The sequence below is a fragment of the Ammodytes marinus genome, assembly GCF_949987685.1.
Source record: "Ammodytes marinus genome assembly, chromosome: 7".
NCBI classification, from domain to species: Eukaryota; Metazoa; Chordata; class Actinopteri; order Uranoscopiformes; family Ammodytidae; genus Ammodytes; species Ammodytes marinus.
Genome location: NC_137211.1, coordinates 17,370,807 through 17,390,530, shown reverse-complemented (window position 1 = coordinate 17,390,530; position 19,724 = coordinate 17,370,807). Strand labels below are relative to the sequence as shown.

The window sequence follows — 19,724 nt, the reverse complement described above, 5'->3', positions numbered from 1 at the left end:
ACGTTTAGGATTTGGAGCTTAGTCTACTTCCCAGATAGCAGCTGACTCTGGACCGGATCCGCTTTCGAACCGGCAGATCCGTATAACAGTCGCAGCTGTTTTACAACTCCGTTCCGGATGTGGAACGCATACAGTATTCATACTCTCAGCAGTTGGCGTTCCAGGGTCAGTTAGTGGAATTAAACCGACTCTGGACCGGAGCCGCCTTCAAACCGGTAGACAGTTGGCGTTTCACTGTCAGTTAGCGGAATCAAACCGGCTCCGGGCCGGAACAGCAAATTCGTTCGTTATTTTTTCAACCGACCGTTTGGTTTAGTCCGGACCTGAGACGAGGCACAAACGGCAGCAGACGTCAGCGCACGTTGATCATCTATCGGTAAGTTGTTGTTGTTGTCAAACAGATTGTTGTTTTACTGTTATAGATATTGTACATACTTTCAGAAACTTTTGCCGTTTTAAATTGATCTTACCAGCTTGTTTGTTTGTTTTCTAGCCGCGCTAGCTAGAAAGCTAAATTAAGCTACTCACAGGTAAATAAGCTACCATCAATGCTAACGGTTAACAAGATTGTGAATAGCTTCATTTGACAGCTTAACCTCTCTATTTCAGGTTAACATATCCCCAGGAAAGTATCATGGATGGATAAAAAGGGTAAGTCATTTATTTCTGCTAAGGTCTGCCTATACAGTACATTTAAAATGGGGTATTTTTAGGTCAAACCATAACGTTCATTTTAGTCAACTGTCATTAACGGTCTGTTCACTGTGTACAATTTTAAAAATGTGTAATTGAGACTAAAATGTAGTGTCCTGGGTAATGTACTGCAATAATCCTTTTGCATTTCTCACTTCACAACAATGATAGTAAACCACAATTTATAACATAAGTTTTTCTCCTTTTGTAGTGCTACTGTTAAGATGTTGTCACTGATAGTTGCATTAAAATACTTGTTGGCAGGTGTCACTGAGTGTTAGTTACCATAATGTTGCTTTAAGTTTGTTGGGTAGCTATCATTAGGAGCCTTTAACACCAGGCAGTGAGATGTGGTGATGGACTGCCGATAATCTGCAATGCAGTTTTTTTTTTTCCGCATTTCAACTATTCACACCGGCACATATCACTGCCATTACACCTTGACACTGCCATTATACGTATATAAGTAGTCTAATACGTCTAGAGGTCACAATATGGTTAACTTTTACAGCTACATCCACTGCTATACCTACATCTCACTTGAAGGCACTTTTGGGTGTTGTGGTTGATCCCAGTGAAACATTTTTCACATATTTAAGTTTCAGGCCTAACATTGTAAGCCAACAAAATAATTGCACAATTGTATTCAAGGGTTGTCTTTTTATCTGATAAACCTTTCTGTCTTGTCAGATTTCTGCTAATGGTGCTAGGAGGACAGAACACCAAAAGAATCACCTGGAATATACTGTCAAGGATTTTGCAGATGCAGTCGCAAGAAGTCTGTTGATCAGTAAGTATTGTAGAACACAATTGGGGCATGGCTAGTAGTAAAGAACAAAACCGTTTTGTTATTTTAAATTTCACGCTATAATCAATATTTCTTTATTATCATATTCACAACAATTACATACACAGCCGTTGGCAATAACATTTTCAAATAAAGTGTTTACAAAAATTACTTGATGTCTATTCTGTAAGTAATTGTAGGAGACAGAGAATTTCTCTTGGTGACATTCTCTCTCTCATTCTCTCCAACAGAAAGGAAGAACCGTGCTGCTAGGAGAGATTCAGACAGGAAATAGAGACGGTTTAACCTGGTTGTGATCGGCGAAGAACGTACTGAGGCCAAAGAGACATCTACCGAGGTAAGTTTCGGTTAAAGCAGTGTGCTAGTATTTTGGAGCAACATTTGTTTTGTGTTTTGAACTTTACATTTTTTTTTAGGCATCACAGCATTCCTCTGAACAATATTGGCTGACCTCATAAATACACTGTATATTGAAGTCAACAATAATTCTTCCCAGTTTGCTTTGTTATCAAGGGACAATTTGTATACTTAATTCTACACATCAACAGTCAATACAAATATCTGCATGACTTTTGGGTCCCAAAGGACTTTGTCTCTTACCCATATGTAATATTCTATTGCAATTTGACATGGTTACAGTATTAGGTTTCCATTTATTTAAAAATCATATATTTGATCAGTTGTTACTGATTAATGAAAATGATCAACAGTCCCAGTCAAAATAAAAAGAAATGTGGATTGTACTGCATGTTTGGCATTTCATTCTGACACAGTAGCTGTCAATTTCTATTACAGAAGCAGCACTAAAAACATGCCCACCTGGCTGTGCTGATAACATATTATTTATTATTATATATTACATATTATTATAGGGGGCGCTAAGTTTACACTCAACATTGCAAAGGTAAACGTATGATTTGAGGTTAAGTATAAGTATAAGTAGAATACACTTTAACTACTGTCCAATTTTACAGAAAGCTAAATTGTTGGAGGGTCAAAGCACATGAAATTAGAAAACTATGGCCCTGGAAAAGCTGCATGTGCTTAAATTGTGTAACTAGATTTTCCCATCCTGTTACCAAATCTGTTGTTTATTCACTGTAAATATCAGTATAATTGTTCTGAAGTGTACCTTACCCATTGTGCATTAACCACAAATACAGTGGCATGTCAAATCACAAGCCCTATTTGCTTTTTTATTGTAAACTACTGATAGCACATTAAAGTGGGATACCACAACTTCATCGAAGGTGGGCTGTCTCACATATGGGAGGGACTTTCTTTAGTGCTGCTTCAGTCTGTATGGCTGTTGACAGATTGTTGAGGATTGTTGTGGCTATAACCCATGATATTAACGGTTGTAAGGCTTCACTACATACATTGATCATTCACAAATCTTTGTATGTACTCTAATCATGGTCACATGTCACATACTGGACGCGGAAGCGCTTCGAAATGCTCCGAAAATCATTTGGTTGTGCACTTTGGGATATCATTTCTGAGCGCCAAGTCAGCTCCCAAAGCGCTGGTCTTACCGTGCTTTATTAAGAACCTCATGAATTTACATTGTGTGTTTGTATTTGTAACTGCTGTGCGTAAATGTACACACCTGCTCTCCTTGTGTTCCTCCTATACACTTAATTCTTATTATTACTATTATTATTATTATTATCATTATTATTACTATTGTTATTGTTGTTGTTTTTTATTTAGTCTTACACTTCTTATTGCCCTGTTGGAGGAGCCCAAGACTTAAGAATTCCATTGCCAGCGACTACTCTGTAATTGTTGTGCATATGACAATAAAACCATCTTGAATCTTGAATCTTGATGCATCATTTTGATATGTTTTAATCAGTTATCTTATTTTTTACAGTTTTACAGTGTTTGTTGGGAGAGGGGATAGCCCCTGCTCTTCCCCTGCTTTAATAACACATTATAATCCCAATAACGTGTTTGTTTATCCAGTTTAATTGGTTTACTGTCCAATTTGCCACGAAAAAAATAGAGCAGACGCCGAAACCATCAATGTTGTGTACGCAAGGTGCGCGCCCAGTGTGGCCAACCAATGATATTCAGAGCTATTTGCGCGCTTGTGTTGCGTTATGAGGCACTTCCACGTCCAGTGTGTTTCCAGCATAAGAGGTTATTGTGACTACATCTGTAGAAATACTTTTGATTAGATTTCAGACTGGGATGTTGATGCCATTATCAGTTTAGTAATTAATGTTTATTTTATCCTTTGCAGGAATGACGCATCAATGAGTTCAGCAGGACGTCATTAATTGACATTCACTTGACATGACCTGTCAAGTGATGTGTATTGCCCGGTATTGCCTTGTCTTAAATATTTGGTTTTGGACTGTTAATTGAACTGTTGTATGGATACAATAAAAGCAGTTTGAAGAATGTGTCATGTCACTTTTCACTATATTCTGATCATGTTTAACATTAATGAGAACAATAAATAAATTACCAGGACTAACAGTGAATACATGTTTTTGTTAAAATAAAATGTAATATGAGTTTCAAAAATAGTTGTATCTAGAGTTGTATCCATTTTTTTAAATCCAATGTATGTGTATGAAAAACAATGCAGTCTTTGGAGTAGGCTACTATAGTAGGCTACTATAGAGAGCATTATACACAGATAAAATAATAAGAACTAGGAACATTGTTTATTTGATGAAGTAATTTCATGACAGAAAAAGGGCATTACATGTTATCCTTTGTAATATAATGTGAATGTGTGAAGTGTACAAAAACATAATTAGAGAAATGTATAGCCAAAGAAGAATTTAATTTTAATGTAACTATGTACCAAAATCCCTATTTTTGTATACATTTTGGGTATGGATTATGACAATGCCTGCTGGTGGTGTGGATCAAACCGATTATTAATTAAAATTTAGCCTATAATAATCTACAAAAGGCTGAGTGCCGGTTTGGATCCATTTTACAGATCCGGTCCAGAGTCAAATAAACTCTGGGCCAGTTCCATTACGGACGTGCTCCAGGTCTGGCCCACCTTCGGACTGAATGACTACAAAATCACCACATCCGTTCCGGAGCTGGCCCAGTACCGGCCCAGTTGTGGAAAACGGATCCGCGACGGTATTGGCCCGTTGTGCGTAAGGACACCGGGCCGGGTCCGTTTTGCGGATCCGGCCCGGAACTTCTGCTACCTCCGGGCCGGATTTGGGCCAGATGATTTTTGCTATCTGGGTTGTAGGCTATACGACTGTTTGTGAATATTTTCATCCGGCCAAATTTGCATCAAATATTCCACTTCCACATTAGAGCAACGAGAATCCTTAAGCTATTGTTTTTTTTTAAATGTAGTCTTGACGTAATAGTACGGTGGCGCTGAGCATTCACCAAATAAAAAAAAGTTTCACTGCAGGATCTCGTAATTACGAGATAATATCTCGTAATTACGAGATAAGTATCTCGTAATTACGAGATAATATCTCGTAATTACGAGATAATTATCTCGTAATTACGAGATAAGGATCTCGTAATTACGAGATAAAGATCTCGTAATTACGAGATAAGGATCGCCCTCTCATTCATCAATAACGATGTCTGTGTGTGTGTATTTGTGTGCAGACGAGGTGAACCTAGCCATAGGAAAACGTAGGCAATAGCCTTGGTTTCCGGACTACAATGGGCCCCATAATCAATAAACTTATTTTAAATATTTGTTTAGGCTACTGTTCATTCATTAATCAGCGATCGCATCGGGTAGGCTACTGAGGGACACACTTTCGGCTTTACGCCCGTGATCAGCTGCTGAGGTCCGACTGGGCTTTTCTCCTGAATAGTCCCAGTGACTGCATATCTGCACAAAGTTGACATGGCTATCATTGTCATGCCCTCCTTGTAGAAAGTTCTTATGTGTTTGTATGAGTCATGGATTACACCGAGTTTAACGACTGCATTTAATCAAAGCATTCAATAAAACTGCGTTCCGATACAGTAACAAACAGGAGGTAAAAGTGAACTAGCCCACCGGGCATTCTGATTGGATGAGGCAACACAGTACGGTGGCTCCGGTGGCTCATAATGAACAAACTGCATATACAAAGTGAAAGTGTGTCCCTCATTTCCCAATGCGATCGCTGATTAATGAATGAACAGTAAACAAATATTTAAAATAATTGTATTGATTATGGGGCCCATTGTAGTCCGGAAACCAAGGCTATTGCCTACGTTTTCCTATGGCTAGGTTCACCTCGTCTGCACACAAACACACACACACACACACACACACACACACACACACACACACACATCGTTATTGATGAATGAGAGGGTGATCCTTATCTCGTAATTACGAGATCCTTATCTCGTAATTACGAGATCTTTATCTCGTAATTACGAGATACTTATCTCGTAATTACGAGATAATTATCTCGTAATTACGAGATCCTTATCTCGTAATTACGAGATATTATCTCGTAATTACGAGATCCTGCTCTGAAACTTTTTTTTATTTGGTGAATGCTCAGCGCCACCGTATAATAGGTCGCGGTGAACAGTCTCATATTTGTGCAGCACGCTGTTTATTATTAATATAACGGCCCGTCATCTACGGTGGCGCTGAGCATTCACCAAATAAAAAAAAGTTTCACTGCAGGATCTCGTAATTACGAGATAATATCTCGTAATTACGAGATAAGTATCTCGTAATTACGAGATAATTATCTCGTAATTACGAGATAAGGATCTCGTAATTACGAGATAAAGATCTCGTAATTACGAGATAAGGATCTCGTAATTACGAGATAAGGATCGCCCTCTCATTCATCAATAACGATGTCTGTGTGTGTGTATTTGTGTGCAGACGAGGTGAACCTAGCCATAGGAAAACGTAGGCAATAGCCTTGGTTTCCGGACTACAATGGGCCCCATAATCAATAAACTTATTTTAAATATTTGTTTAGGCTACTGTTCATTCATTAATCAGCGATCGCATCGGGTAGGCTACTGAGGGACACACTTTCGGCTTTACGCCCGTGATCAGCTGCTGAGGTCCGACTGGGCTTTTCTCCTGAATAGTCCCAGTGACTGCATATCTGCACAAAGTTGACATGGCTATCATTGTCATGCCCTCCTTGTAGAAAGTTCTTATGTGTTTGTATGAGTCATGGATTACACCGAGTTTAACGACTGCATTTAATCAAAGCATTCAATAAAACTGCGTTCCGATACAGTAACAAACAGGAGGTAAAAGTGAACTAGCCCACCGGGCATTCTGATTGGATGAGGCAACACAGTACGGTGGCTCCGGTGGCTCATAATGAACAAACTGTATACAAAGTGAAAGTGTGTCCCTCATTTCCCAATGCGATCGCTGATTAATGAATGAACAGTAAACAAATATTTAAAATAATTGTATTGATTATGGGGCCCATTGTAGTCCGGAAACCAAGGCTATTGCCTACGTTCACCTCGTCTGCACACAAACACACACACACACACACACACACACACACACACACACACACACACACACACACACACACACACACATCGTTATTGATGAATGAGAGGGTGATCCTTATCTCGTAATTACGAGATACTTATCTCGTAATTACGAGATCTTTATCTCGTAATTACGAGATACTTATCTCGTAATTACGAGATACTTATCTCGTAATTACGAGATCCTTATCTCGTAATTACGAGATAGTATCTCGTAATTACGAGATCCTGCTCTGAAACTTTTTTTTATTTGGTGAATGCTCAGCGCCACCGTACACATCGATCGCTCCATCAAATCCAAGTCAGAACTTTTTGTATGGGCAGAGATCGTTTTTTTAAGTGTCTTTATAAAGTTTCTTGTTAAACCTTAGTGTAGGCTACTGTTTCCTTATCACCGGGCTGCGGTGTGTTGTTTTGGGTGCGTCTCCACCGCCATGCGTAAATGCAGTTATGACAGCTGACGGGAGGAAAAAGAAAAAAAATCATCTGACGAACGTGAGTAAACACGAAAACCTTTTTGCTGTGCTTTCTGAGCCGACCTAATTAGCTCTCTCCCTCTTTTATCAGCCCACACCTAGGCTTACACACACGTTAATTCTCACACATTATGGCTACAAGTCCAAGTGGTGGGCAATTCTGGTGCCGACTAGTAAGGCAGCGGACGTTAACGGACAATGCATCCTTAATAAATTCACGTCAGGAACGCCGCCTGTGCGCTTGCTTGTGCGCGTGTCATCTCATTAGCATCTGTACTTTGGCCACGGCACACCTCTCCCAGGTGTGCCGTGGCCAAGGGGCTGTTCCGTGCTGGAATACGGATGGCGTGGTCACACTAGCCAAACGTTCTAGACTTTAGTATGCTAATGAGCTTTGGCACGGGGCCGCGGCCCTAGTGTGAGTGGCCCCTTACATTTTGTTTATTGCTTAAACATTTCTTGACTTTGTCAGGAACCTCAATTTCAACAAAATAAAAACAATAAAAAATGTTTCACTTAATTATAAAATGCTCTGGTGGAAATTATAACACTGGTGGTGTTAGGGTCGTTTTCGACCCGGTTATAGAATAAGATGTAAAAAGCAATAACTAGAGCCAAAACTGAAATCTTAAGTGCACTGTCAGCCAATACAATGACAGTCAGCTCCTCTCCCAATCATGTGAGCTCTGGGGAGGTTCTCATTTTGACTTTTTTTGCCCTTATACCTGCATAAAAGCGAAACAAACAGAAGGGCATATCCAGGCATGTGAGGTCAATTCAGTATAGAGTTAGTGACTTGCAGAGTGCACATCTCCTATTTGCAGTATTCAAAAATTTGGAGATATACAGTGAGCCAAGTTCTGGATCATGTTTTTGGTGAAAATGGCCACCTGATTCTAAAAATAAGAGGTGTCAGGTCTGCCGAAGCACTAAGGACAGAAAGATAAACGGATTGTGCTTTACCTGCAAGAAATATCTCTGCAAAGAACACTAAAAGTGTTGCTTTTTGTCACACATCTGTACACACACACACATACACATGCACACAGAGACTTTTACTTTCTTTTTCTGTTTCTTTTTACTAGTTTTGGAGCTAGTAATTGATTTCGATTAGTTTGATTTGTTGATTGGTTGTTGTTTATTTGACCTTACAAATCTATATTTTGTGTTGTGACTTGTTCTGGTTTTCATTGTGTGTTTGTATAATGCTGAAATAAAAGTTTTTTTGCTCTTTTCTGAAATAAATATATATGGGTCGTAATTGACCGGTAACACCATAGATGTTAAAAAGGTCAATAATATTAATATGAAAAAATAAATAAAACAAATTTTGTTAAGAAATGTGTTCTCATACCCCTCAGTAATAATCAGGTAACACAACAACCAAATATTTATATATATGATTCTCTTAAGGTTAATTTAAAAAAAATTTAAACTGAAATTGAGGCGCATACTGACAAAAAAAAGGCCCAGTCTCCTACACCAAAAATATTAAAAACAATATTTTCATGGATAAGGAAGCCTAACAAGGTAACCAAGAGATGAGAAACAAAAAGGATGATAGATAATTGTTTTTAGTGTTTTTTACAGCTGATTTCAGACACGGGTCGAAACCGACCCGCTAACACCATGGATGGTAGCAGGAAGTTAACACAGGAGGAAGGTTAAATCTACTAGGATATAACTACAATTCCTATTTTTAAAGCATAAAGGTGGGTTATGACAGAGTACAGTGAAGTAGGCCTAGTAGCAAAATAATGTGCAATGCACATTTACTGGCAGAGTGTGGGTAATGAATAGCCTAAGTCATGCTCTTCCCTCTTGCAACAATAGAAAGATGTCCCTGATCGACACTACTTCTGACCTGTTCACTCCGAATTGAATTGCTAGTTAGCAAAAAAGTGTGTTCACTTGACTAAAAAAGGGCTTGACTGAAAAGGACTGGTGCATCCGGAGAAGAGAGGATACCGTATGAGAAAGGATGTCCTTAAAATACCACTCTAACCAGTCTCATATCTCTTCTCCAGTATGGAGAGGTCTATGGTAGCCTACTCCGAGATCCACACACTATGAAAGCAAACCGTGAAACATGAAATATTAAAAGCATAATATGGCATCATGTTTTATACCAGAGCACCAGTGTCAGTGATTCCACATTAAAAAAACAATTGTAACAAGACTTCAGACTTTCTGTTCTCTCACCCACTCAGAGAACAGCATGATGACATGCTGGAAGCAGGGTTTCGTTAAGCAAGGATTGCTTTTCTTAGCCACAGTAGCTATGGCAACTCAAAGTCCATCCCTTATTTCAATGCCGAAATCATTCTTTACATTTTTGCCTTTGATATCTCAGGCTTAGATAATGCCCCACCTCCTACCCCCAATATAAACCAACCAAAAGCTGACGTTGTTTTTTTTAAAGGAAAACTGTACATAGGCTACAATGAATGCCAAATTTAAGCTATAGTCATAAAGAAAGATAAAATCAGGCACAACTTATACGATATGAAGAAGATCTTGGACCTGATGTTAATTCAAGTGCATCTTTTAAAATCTTAAGATTTAACACCAACATCTTAGATTTTTACTCCTTGAGAACCTTAACTCAAACAGCTAGCCTACAGTTCATGAGAGTGTTTTACTCATCTTAATTCATTTGATCTAACACTCTTATTACTGACATTTACATGACTACATTGGGTGTGATGGCATTTGTTGCTTTAGCCTACATGTGCTCTGGTTTTATTCCACTAGATGGCGACATTGTTTCAGTGCAAACTGTAGCTATGTGTTTGATGTATAATTGGCTGTCTAAATCCTCCCCTATTCCTTGCTGCTACGCTCGACGAAAATTGAAACTTCCCACTGATTTTGTTGGTACATTATCGACTTGAGAATGGCTGCAGGTGATGATAAAACAGAGGGGGCAGATGGTGAAAGTGGAGAGAATGGGAATAAGAGGGTCTGAGAAGGGATAGTAGGCTACTGTCTGTAGTGTGTGTGTGTGTGTGTGTGTGTGTGTGTGTGTGTGTGTGTGTGTGTGTGTGTGCGTGTGCGTGTGTGTGTGCGTGTGTGTGTGTGTGTGTTCAGTGTTTGATCTGCACTTCCTCACATTGCTGTCTTTTCTCCTTGGTTGTTTTATTTTCCTGAATTAAAGTTATATTGTTTTCTGTGTCAGTTTTAACATTGAGTTTCAGTCAACAGCAGTGATGCACACACATTTATGATATATATTTATTTGCCTGTTCTACAATTGAAAAATTAGTTATCTGAGGCTTTGTATTATTTAAATTTTAAATTTGTAGTTATTTATTTGTTATATCCTACTGCTTTAATCCTTCAAATTCATGAATCACTTTACACATCACATCATAATCCTTTTTAAATCACCTCACTTTTTTCTGCACCCAACCTACAGAGCAAGTCATCACTCCATCAATTGGACCAAGTAAAAATAGTAGCCTATAATCAAATTTTCATTATGGACAATCAAAATTGTAACTTACCCTGCAAATTATTATTGCCATGCTGTAATTTGCTTTTACTTCTAAATTAAAATGTTCAATCAAGATGATTAAGGGATGCAATTAGACCTATGAGATGACTCATCAGTGTACTCCCACTACTAGCGTTGAATGAAGAGAGAGAGATGGAAAGCAAAAGAACAAGTTCACATGAAAAACATCCTGGAAATATGTTTTCGCCACAAAATAAATGTCCCTGTAGACTAGACTAAGCTGCTCTCAAGTGCTTTACATCAATGAGTGCAATGATGTTCTTTTAAGGTGTGAACACACCTGTGTTGCCATTAGACAAAGTACTTACACAACCCTTGCACACAGTCCCACACAAACAGAAACAAGCTTAATTATAACATACACTATGAACTCAAAAACACACGAACCACAGGCTGGCTGTTTTTCCTGCTCTACGGTACAGCAAAGGATAATGGGAAAGATTAGTGTGAGCGGCTGATGCCTGGCGACCCTATCTCTGAGAGCTCGGAAGATGGGGATGCTGGCTCTCAGCGGCCCTTGACAATTACAGCATCCACTCTTGCAGGCCGGATCTAATGAAGAGTCCGGGACACGGGAGTGGAGGTGGGCAGGCATGGGATCGATCCCCAGTTTGGTGAGGGCACTGCTGAGGGGCCGCCATGGGAAAGCCGGGGGACTTGGAGACATTATCTTCTTCCTCTATCATTCATATATAGGTGTCCCTCAGGGCCATATGGCTCAGTCTTCCTCTCTGTTCCCCTGTTTGACCTCTCAACATCATTAAAGCCACTTCTTTTCACATGGAATACATTTTTCTCCCTTTTAATCTTCAAAACTACTGTTGCTGATGTGCATCAAATCAATAGTAAAACGTCTGAGGTGGATGCTGGTGTGTCTCACTGTACATCTCTTGAGCCTCCAGCTTTGATAGTCTATGTCAAACCGTTTCAAACTAAGCCAAGTGTTTTTTTTTAGAATAATCCTGCAAGACTGACAATTGATTATCAGGAGTGGGGATTACCACAGCTTTCAAAGTACATTTAATGAGCTGTTCTATGGATGTCATGGCAGATTGTCAATAACCTGTCATTTTTTAAGCAGTCACTGCACGTGTATCAGAGGCAACTTGAAGATGTTGTTTTAAGCTTTTGATTATTATTATTATTGTGGTGATCGCCTGATTTTTTTTCTCTTGCGCCATGAGATTGACATCATTTGCTCTGAGTGAAATGTCATGCTATATGAAAGTTGAAACAGACATGGTCCCCAGGGGGATGAATCCTAATGACTATGCAAGATCCCCGGATATTTCCTCTAGCACCATCAGCTGGTTGAGATATTTGGTTCAGACTAAAATACCTCCGACAACTTTTGATGGATTTGTCCCCCCTTCAAATATGTGTTTGTATATTTAGTGATAGGTTAACTTTGCATGTAGCCACAGTCAGAAATGTAATCTGTGAGGTACTTTGGTTTATGACCAAATAACTACAAAACTAATCCCCATCGGTCTCAGTTGTACTTTGTGTGTAGTGCTAATTAGAACATGTCGCCTTATTTCTGTTGGTTTAATTGTTTAATATATTTTTAATAATAACAGAACTACGTTAATAACCCAAGCATTAAACTTTAAATGCTTTGATTATCAAATCTCATTCGGCAGCCTGTAACTATGCACCTGCAAACCAGAGACTTCTAAAAGTAAAAAAAAAAAAAAACATTTCTTAGAACAATCTGTACTTTTTGAAAAAAATAAAATAAACACTCTCTCTGCATTCTGAGCAAGCCCTCTGCTGCTCACTCTTTGAAAAGGTCAGGAACCCCTGCCTTATCCTCAGTGTTTCTGCATCGCCACGGTGATCAGCATGCTAATAGGGCTGATTGCCATTTCTAGTTTAGGATTAGCATTCAAAGGGAATATCCAGCAGTGCTGACAGCTATTCTGGCAAACGCTTTCACTAATGAAGATTTTCCAAATATTTCTGTTGGATACCATTAAGGCTACAACTACAGCAGTCCATATTTGGCCAATGCCGGATCCATTTCTCCTGCTATTTAATGCCAGATCTTGATTTCCGCCAACATTACCTCCAGATGCACCTGTCAGTTATTAGAGTACTATTCAGATTGGCTTTCAATCACTTTTTAGCAGAAACAAGTTTTGCAGGGCCACAATAGGTCTACTCTGTTCAAAGTGCTGTATTTCTTTGATGTCTGAATCAAAATGTTGTGGAATTGGTCCAGGCGTCTTGTCATTTTTATCAGCTATGCTAGCAGCCTGGGTCATTGGCTATATCTGTGTGCCTGTCGGTTGGTTAGTTGTTCCGACACATTGGTCCCAAACTGAAAAAAGTCAACAACTATTGGAAAGATAGCCAAGGAGTTTAGTACATATTATTCCGGTTATCTAAAGATGAATTACAAAAACCTGGTCTACCCCTTCACTTTTCATCCATCATCATATTAACATTTCAATTAGTCCAGTTATTTTGTATTTGCCATTGCCATCAGTCTCAAATGTACCCCATGTTCTGCCTATTTGAACACAAAACTTAAAATTTCATTGATATGACCAAAGACAATTTAATCGAAAATCAATAATCTGGAGTATTTCAGAGGGGCTTCTGAGGCATCCCAGGTTTTTCTAACCAGCCAATTTAAATTCAAGGTTCCTGACAATACTATACATAACACCAAATAGTCTCATGATAGATAGAAGAAGTCATTGATAGTCATGGAACATAAGTGAAGAGGCTGGTTAGATATTTTGAGAAATGCTGTCAAGATGAGGCCTAATTGCTTTTCTTTGAACCTGATTTACAGCCATGGGCTCTTCTCGCTGTCCTCCTCATCAGGGAATAGGATATGTGATAAACCTCACGATACAGTGTGAGTCAGAAGTTATATCATACCTTTAGTTCGACAACAGGGAGTTCTACTAATTAACTCCTTTTTTCCCTTGAGGAATCTTCTGCCTGAATAAGATGAGCAACAAAATATTAAGCAAAGCTGTCATTTATAACACAGGTATGAAAGTGAAAGTTAATGTACCAGATGCAATAGCTTCTTTTCAAAATCCATTGAAAAAGAATGGATCTGTGTATGGCAGCATATGTTCATTTATACTTTGGTGGTGGTGGTGGTGGGGAGGGGGCGGGGCATGTATTGTTGTTAATATTGTTAGAATCACATTGCTACTGGCCAACTGGTTTAATTGGCTTGTAATCCTTAAGTGCAAAGCAACAACAAGAATTGCTGGTGTGTTACAATGAGCAGTTGCATGCCTTATTGATCTGAGATGATGGATATCGGAGATTGTTAAAGAACAAAACAGATCCATATGGCACAAGACCAATATAATGAACTTGTCAATGTGTGTGTGTGTCAATGCAAATGGGCAATTCAAAACAGAGGCAAATGCTAATTGTTGCCAACGTCACGTGTGGTCACTATTGTATTAAATACCAAACTGTACTTGTATGGACTATTTAATCAATGGAGAGAACTAAAGAAATGCACTGAGAAAATCAATAGACAGAGACACGAATATACAAAAGATAACACCCATTTGTCATCTGATTTAGCAAAAAAAGTGAAATAATTTGGTAAAGGACAGGGAGTATTCCTCTGAGGGGATTAAACCAAAGAGAGTGCTTTACCTTCTCGGTGTAATGAATGTGTTAGCGAGAGCTGAAGATGAAACTCTCTCCTAATCTGAAAACAAACACATGCACAGTGTTTGCTCCTCATTACCAGATATCAAACCATGGATAAGCCAGGGATTAAACTAAACTCCATATGGGGGAATGTCACTTAACTATGTGGGTCCAATCTGAAGGCCTGCTTCAAGGAATAAGTAGTTCAATAGTGATTCATTGGGACTAAATTTGCCCAAAGTTGTAGAAAAGCTGTGTTTGACATTGTATTTTCAATAATTTGTGACTCATCATCTATTGAAAGCGCTTGCTGGAATAACCTGAATTTATCTAATTTGTGATACTAGGCAAAGAGGAAACAGGACAGAGATATCCTTCATTGAAGGTGAAAGTAAAGTTTAATTTCTTTTTGCGCAACATGTTTAGTTATTGACAGATGGAGCCGAAGATCAATGATTGCAGAACATAGGAGCATATTGCTTTGTTTTGAAATATAGAGAAATACAATTATTCGATTCTAGAATCCTACTAACTGCCTTTGGAAAGGAATTGAGTGATAGGATCATAGACGGATTATGAGATAATAGGCCCCTGGGCACACACTCTTAAAGGGCCCCCCACTTGTCCCTATCCAGTCAGGTACACAGAATTTTCTACACAGATACATACAATTAATGGCAAAAAAATATTAAGGAAGTCAGTGTTTCCCACAGGATTTTGGGATATTGTTGGAGGGACCCTGTACCTTGTTGTTTTACCTTTTTAATGTAAAATGCATCAATCTGGTGCACTTTGTGAGGACATTTTAGAGACTATATCAAATCCTGAGATGCAGAAGGAACATTATTTTTCAGCTTATATGTATATGTGTGAGGGGGCCTTCAAGGCCCCTCATGGAGCCCCTTAGACAGAACTACTAATGCTGTTGTTTTTAACTTGCTTTTGTATTTCTCCCCTACTAGTTGAGGGGCACATGATGATTTGTATTTTGTTAAATTGTGATGAGTATACTTATAATTAGGCTATTCCTTTTTGGACCCTGTTATTGACATCAGTGACTGAGCTCTTTGACTATGCAACATGAAAAGTTACTATCAGTATCTCTGGCTAAGGGCCCCCCTGAGCCCTTGGGCCCCTGGGCCTGTGCCCGGTGTGCCTGTGCAGTAATCCACCACTGGATAGGTTACACAATTAAGAACAAACAACGATGGGCCTGTTCATAACTAATTTATATATTTTTTGTAATGTAATGATTATCATGAACTTTTTTTAAAAAACTTAATTTTGGGGGGCCCCCGGATCATCCTTTAAACTCCTATTCTTACCTCTCCCTGTCCCCTTACCCTTACCCTAGTAACGAGCCAACTATGATTCCTGAACCTAATCGCCAATTTCAGGAATATAATCCTGCTGGCTCATCAGGCTATGGGAACATTAGGGATGACATCGTTCAGCTAACTGTCACCTGTAGTTTGATCATAAACAGGAAAACACAAGGGGGCTGTCAATCTGCAAATCAGAAATAAGAAATCACATAGATCACAAAGATTTTCTCCCCAAAACGTCAGGCTAGCCTACTTTACAAATTGATAAGCTTGTCTCAAAAACAAAATCACCCAGACATACTTTTCATCTACCAAAATCTTCACAGCCAGAACGCATTTCCACACGCTAGGGTTAAGCTTGCGTGAAGTATCTTTTTTTAAATCCTAAAATGCTAAAACTTGATCGTTAACATATCAGTCAAACACTGAGAAAATGAGTAGGAAAGGACGATAAGACCTGCTCTGGACTCCCCTTTACAGGTTTCAGTGATTGCCCAAACGACAGGCTGACTCACCTAATGTCCTTCATTCTGTGCAAGTGCCACACTTATACTTTGTGCTAATAGGATATGCCACTGGGTTTCAGCCATAGGCTATTCTGTCTTATTAAAGTTCTCAGCTGAAGTATTTGAGGACATAATGGTGAGAGCAATTAAAATCCACATTCGAAGTCTGTTGGAGGGAAAGTACTTGTAAGTGCTAACACCCTTACACTAGGCAGGTTTGCCTGTTCCGTCTACCATTCACCAAACTACTACCACTAGTAGCCTATAGTCATAATACTACTACAGCAGCCAATACTTCTTCAAGCTGAATGCAAATATTGCTTCAAGGTATAAAATGCTAAATTTGCACTCATAAATAATCAGTGATTATTATACCATTACGTAACTAATACAACTAGTGCCTGACTGTATATTTTCACTCTCAGTCTGAAAAGGGCTTCCCAGCCAGAAGGTAAATATTTTCTCCAAGAATCTCATTCGTTATGATTTATTCAGAGCCAACACTTTGCATAACTGGATGGTAGAGCTCACACGTTGAATTTATATGCAGATCTTAGTCTATTTAGAGAGTTAGAAATAAAACACACAAACACATAAACGATTGCTAACACACACATGACAGCCCTGACCTTCCCAATGACAGCAGCCGAGCACCCGCTCCATGCAGTGCCTTGTTACTTGATTAATTAAAGGGAAAATGAGTAGGCGGCCTTACCAGTCAGCAATTAACTTACATGTGTGTGCTTTGTCTGTAGAAGTGTGTGTGTGTGTGTGTGTGTGTGTGTGTGTGTGTGTGTGTGTGTGTGTGTGTGTGTACATTTTAATGACATGCAGATCTATAGCACCTATCCACCGTAGCTGTAGACTAAATAGCTGATAAACAGCATTCCCACAATTCAACATATTATTTCTGTGAATCATCTGGCTACACAGAGACCAGAGTGATACTCTTTTTAACCCTTGTGTGGTGTTCATATTGTTGTTACACAGCCAGTGTTCGTGGGTCTGGTGGACCCACTGCATTTTATGGCTTTTTAACTCAACACAATCAAACATTTTATGTTAAAATACTCAACAGATGTTTACTTCAACCTATTTGCAAGAAATATAAACAGCATATAAGGTTACTATTTGCCCTTTACCTTTGTTAGATCACATTTATGAATTAAAGTACCACTCGTTTTGTCTGTTTTTGAATAAAATTTAATAAAACAAGAAAAACAATTATAAAAAAGATAAGAGGGGAATAAATTAAACCGATGTACAAATGAAGCAGGGTTTTTCATAACTTTTGATTTTAATTTATTTGAAATTAATTGGAAATGTAACCCATTCAGGTCAGTTTACACTACAAAGCTAATTGGCTGGTCCTAGGGCTGGCTGCTGAAGGCTGGTCCTGTGTCTTCGTTATGGAACTAGCTGATGCTCAATCTCATTATCTTCTTCAAAGTCACTGTCAGACTCTGACATTTCAGAAATGCGATCGTCACTTTGAGCTCATCACTGCTTTATGCAGATGATGTGGTCCTGATGACATCATAGGTCTGTGACCTTCAGCTCTCACTGGATTGGTTCAAAGCCGAGTGTGAAGCAGTTGGCATGAGGATCAGCACCTCTAAATCTGAGGCCATGGTTCTCAGTAGGAAACCGATGGATTGTCTACTCCAGATATGGAATGAGTCCTCGCCCCAAGTGAAGGAGTTCAAGTAGTGTGAGGGAGGGGACAATGGAGCTTGAGTTTGGCCAGAAAATCAGAGCAGCCGGGGCGGTATTGCACTTGCTTTACGTTGTGACATAAAGAGAGCTGAGGTGGAAGGCAAAGCTCTCGATCTACTGGTCGATCTTGGTTCCTACTCTCACCTATGGTCATGAAGACTGGGTCATGACCCAAAGAACTAGATCGCAGGTACAAGTCGCCCAAATGGGTTTTCTCAGGAGGGTGGCTGGAGTCTCCCCGAGAGACAAGGTTAGAAGCTCAGTTATCCTGAGAGATTTGGAGTACAGATGCTACTCCTATGTGTAGAAAGGAGCCAGTTGAGGTGGTTCGGGCATCTGGTCAGGATGCTCCCTGGGCGCCTCCCTAGGGAGGTGTTCCCGTCATGTCCATCTGTAAGGAGGCCTCAGGTAAGACCCAGGACAAGGTGAAGAGATTATATCTCCACCCTGACCTGGGAACACCTCTGGATCCCCCAGTCAGAGCTGGTTACTGTGGCCCGGGAAAGAGAAGTTTGGGGTCCCCTGCTTGAGCTGTCAGCCCCGAGACCCGACCCCTAATAAGCAGCTTATGTGATGACTGGGGGAGGGGGGGGGGGGGTTGTTACACAGGTGCGGACCCAGGGGTGTCTGAAAGTTATAGTAGGAGGGATAACCACTAAATCGCAAAAGCGACTACAGGGAAGGGAAGAAAACAAAAATGCACCGAGCTGTAAAGGACCACACAGGCCACCTTTTTAATATAAAAAACTAAAGCAACAACAAAACCACCACTGCCAAGCAGCTGAACGCACACACAAGTAAAACAGTTTCCTTTGCAACACATAACACAGAGAGCACTCGGAGACAACCTCTCACTACCTCTGAAGGTGAGACAATGAGCAGCACAGAGCACTGGGGGTCTCAGGGCATATATAACCCCCTCACACCTGGGCTCAATCAGCCAATCAGTGCCACACACACCTGATTGCAGTTAGTGAATCAGTCACCATTCTCACGGAGGCAAAAAATTCTGTGCCCTCACAGGGCTGAAATCTTCCATGTCCTCACAGGACCACCCCTCTAAGGAACGGCACTTGACGTTCCAACAGGACCCCCCACCCAACCTCGGTGGAGGCCTCCCTGGAGGGGCTATTGGATCAGAGCAGACTGGCTTGAGGCGGGAAACATGAAACAAGGGGTGAATCCTCATGGACCGGGGGAGCAAGAGGCGAACAGTGACAGGGTTTATCCTTCGAATGATCCTGAAGGGGCCAACAAAACGTGGCAGCAATTGGCGAGACTCTACCCACAGTGGGAGATCCCTTGTGGAGAGCCACACCCTCTGACCCACCCGATAGTTTGGGGCTGGGCGGCAATGCTGTTGTGACGTCTTGTTTCGGGCGCAAATATTGCAAGCTGCCACAAACTCGCTCACATCTCTCCCCATCCGGGGCCACCAGAATCTGCGTTTGAGCAAACCAATTGTGCGACGAACACCAGGGTGATTTGTGAGGTGTGCGGAATGGCCCCACTCAAGCACTTGTGATCGCACTCCTGCCGGAACATACCGACAGCCTTGGG

The 19,724-nt window shown here is 40.1% G+C and overlaps 1 long non-coding RNA gene across 1 annotated transcript; it reads left to right on the top strand.

Annotated features, from left to right (window-relative positions):
- The first annotated feature begins 235 nt into the window (after positions 1-235).
- On the top strand, positions 236-1,437 carry LOC307253169. Its single transcript, XR_013844947.1, has 4 exons — positions 236-376; positions 494-530; positions 610-651; positions 1,384-1,437. It is a non-coding gene; the product is annotated as an uncharacterized lncRNA (long non-coding RNA).
- The last annotated feature ends 18,287 nt before the right edge of the window (positions 1,438-19,724 follow it).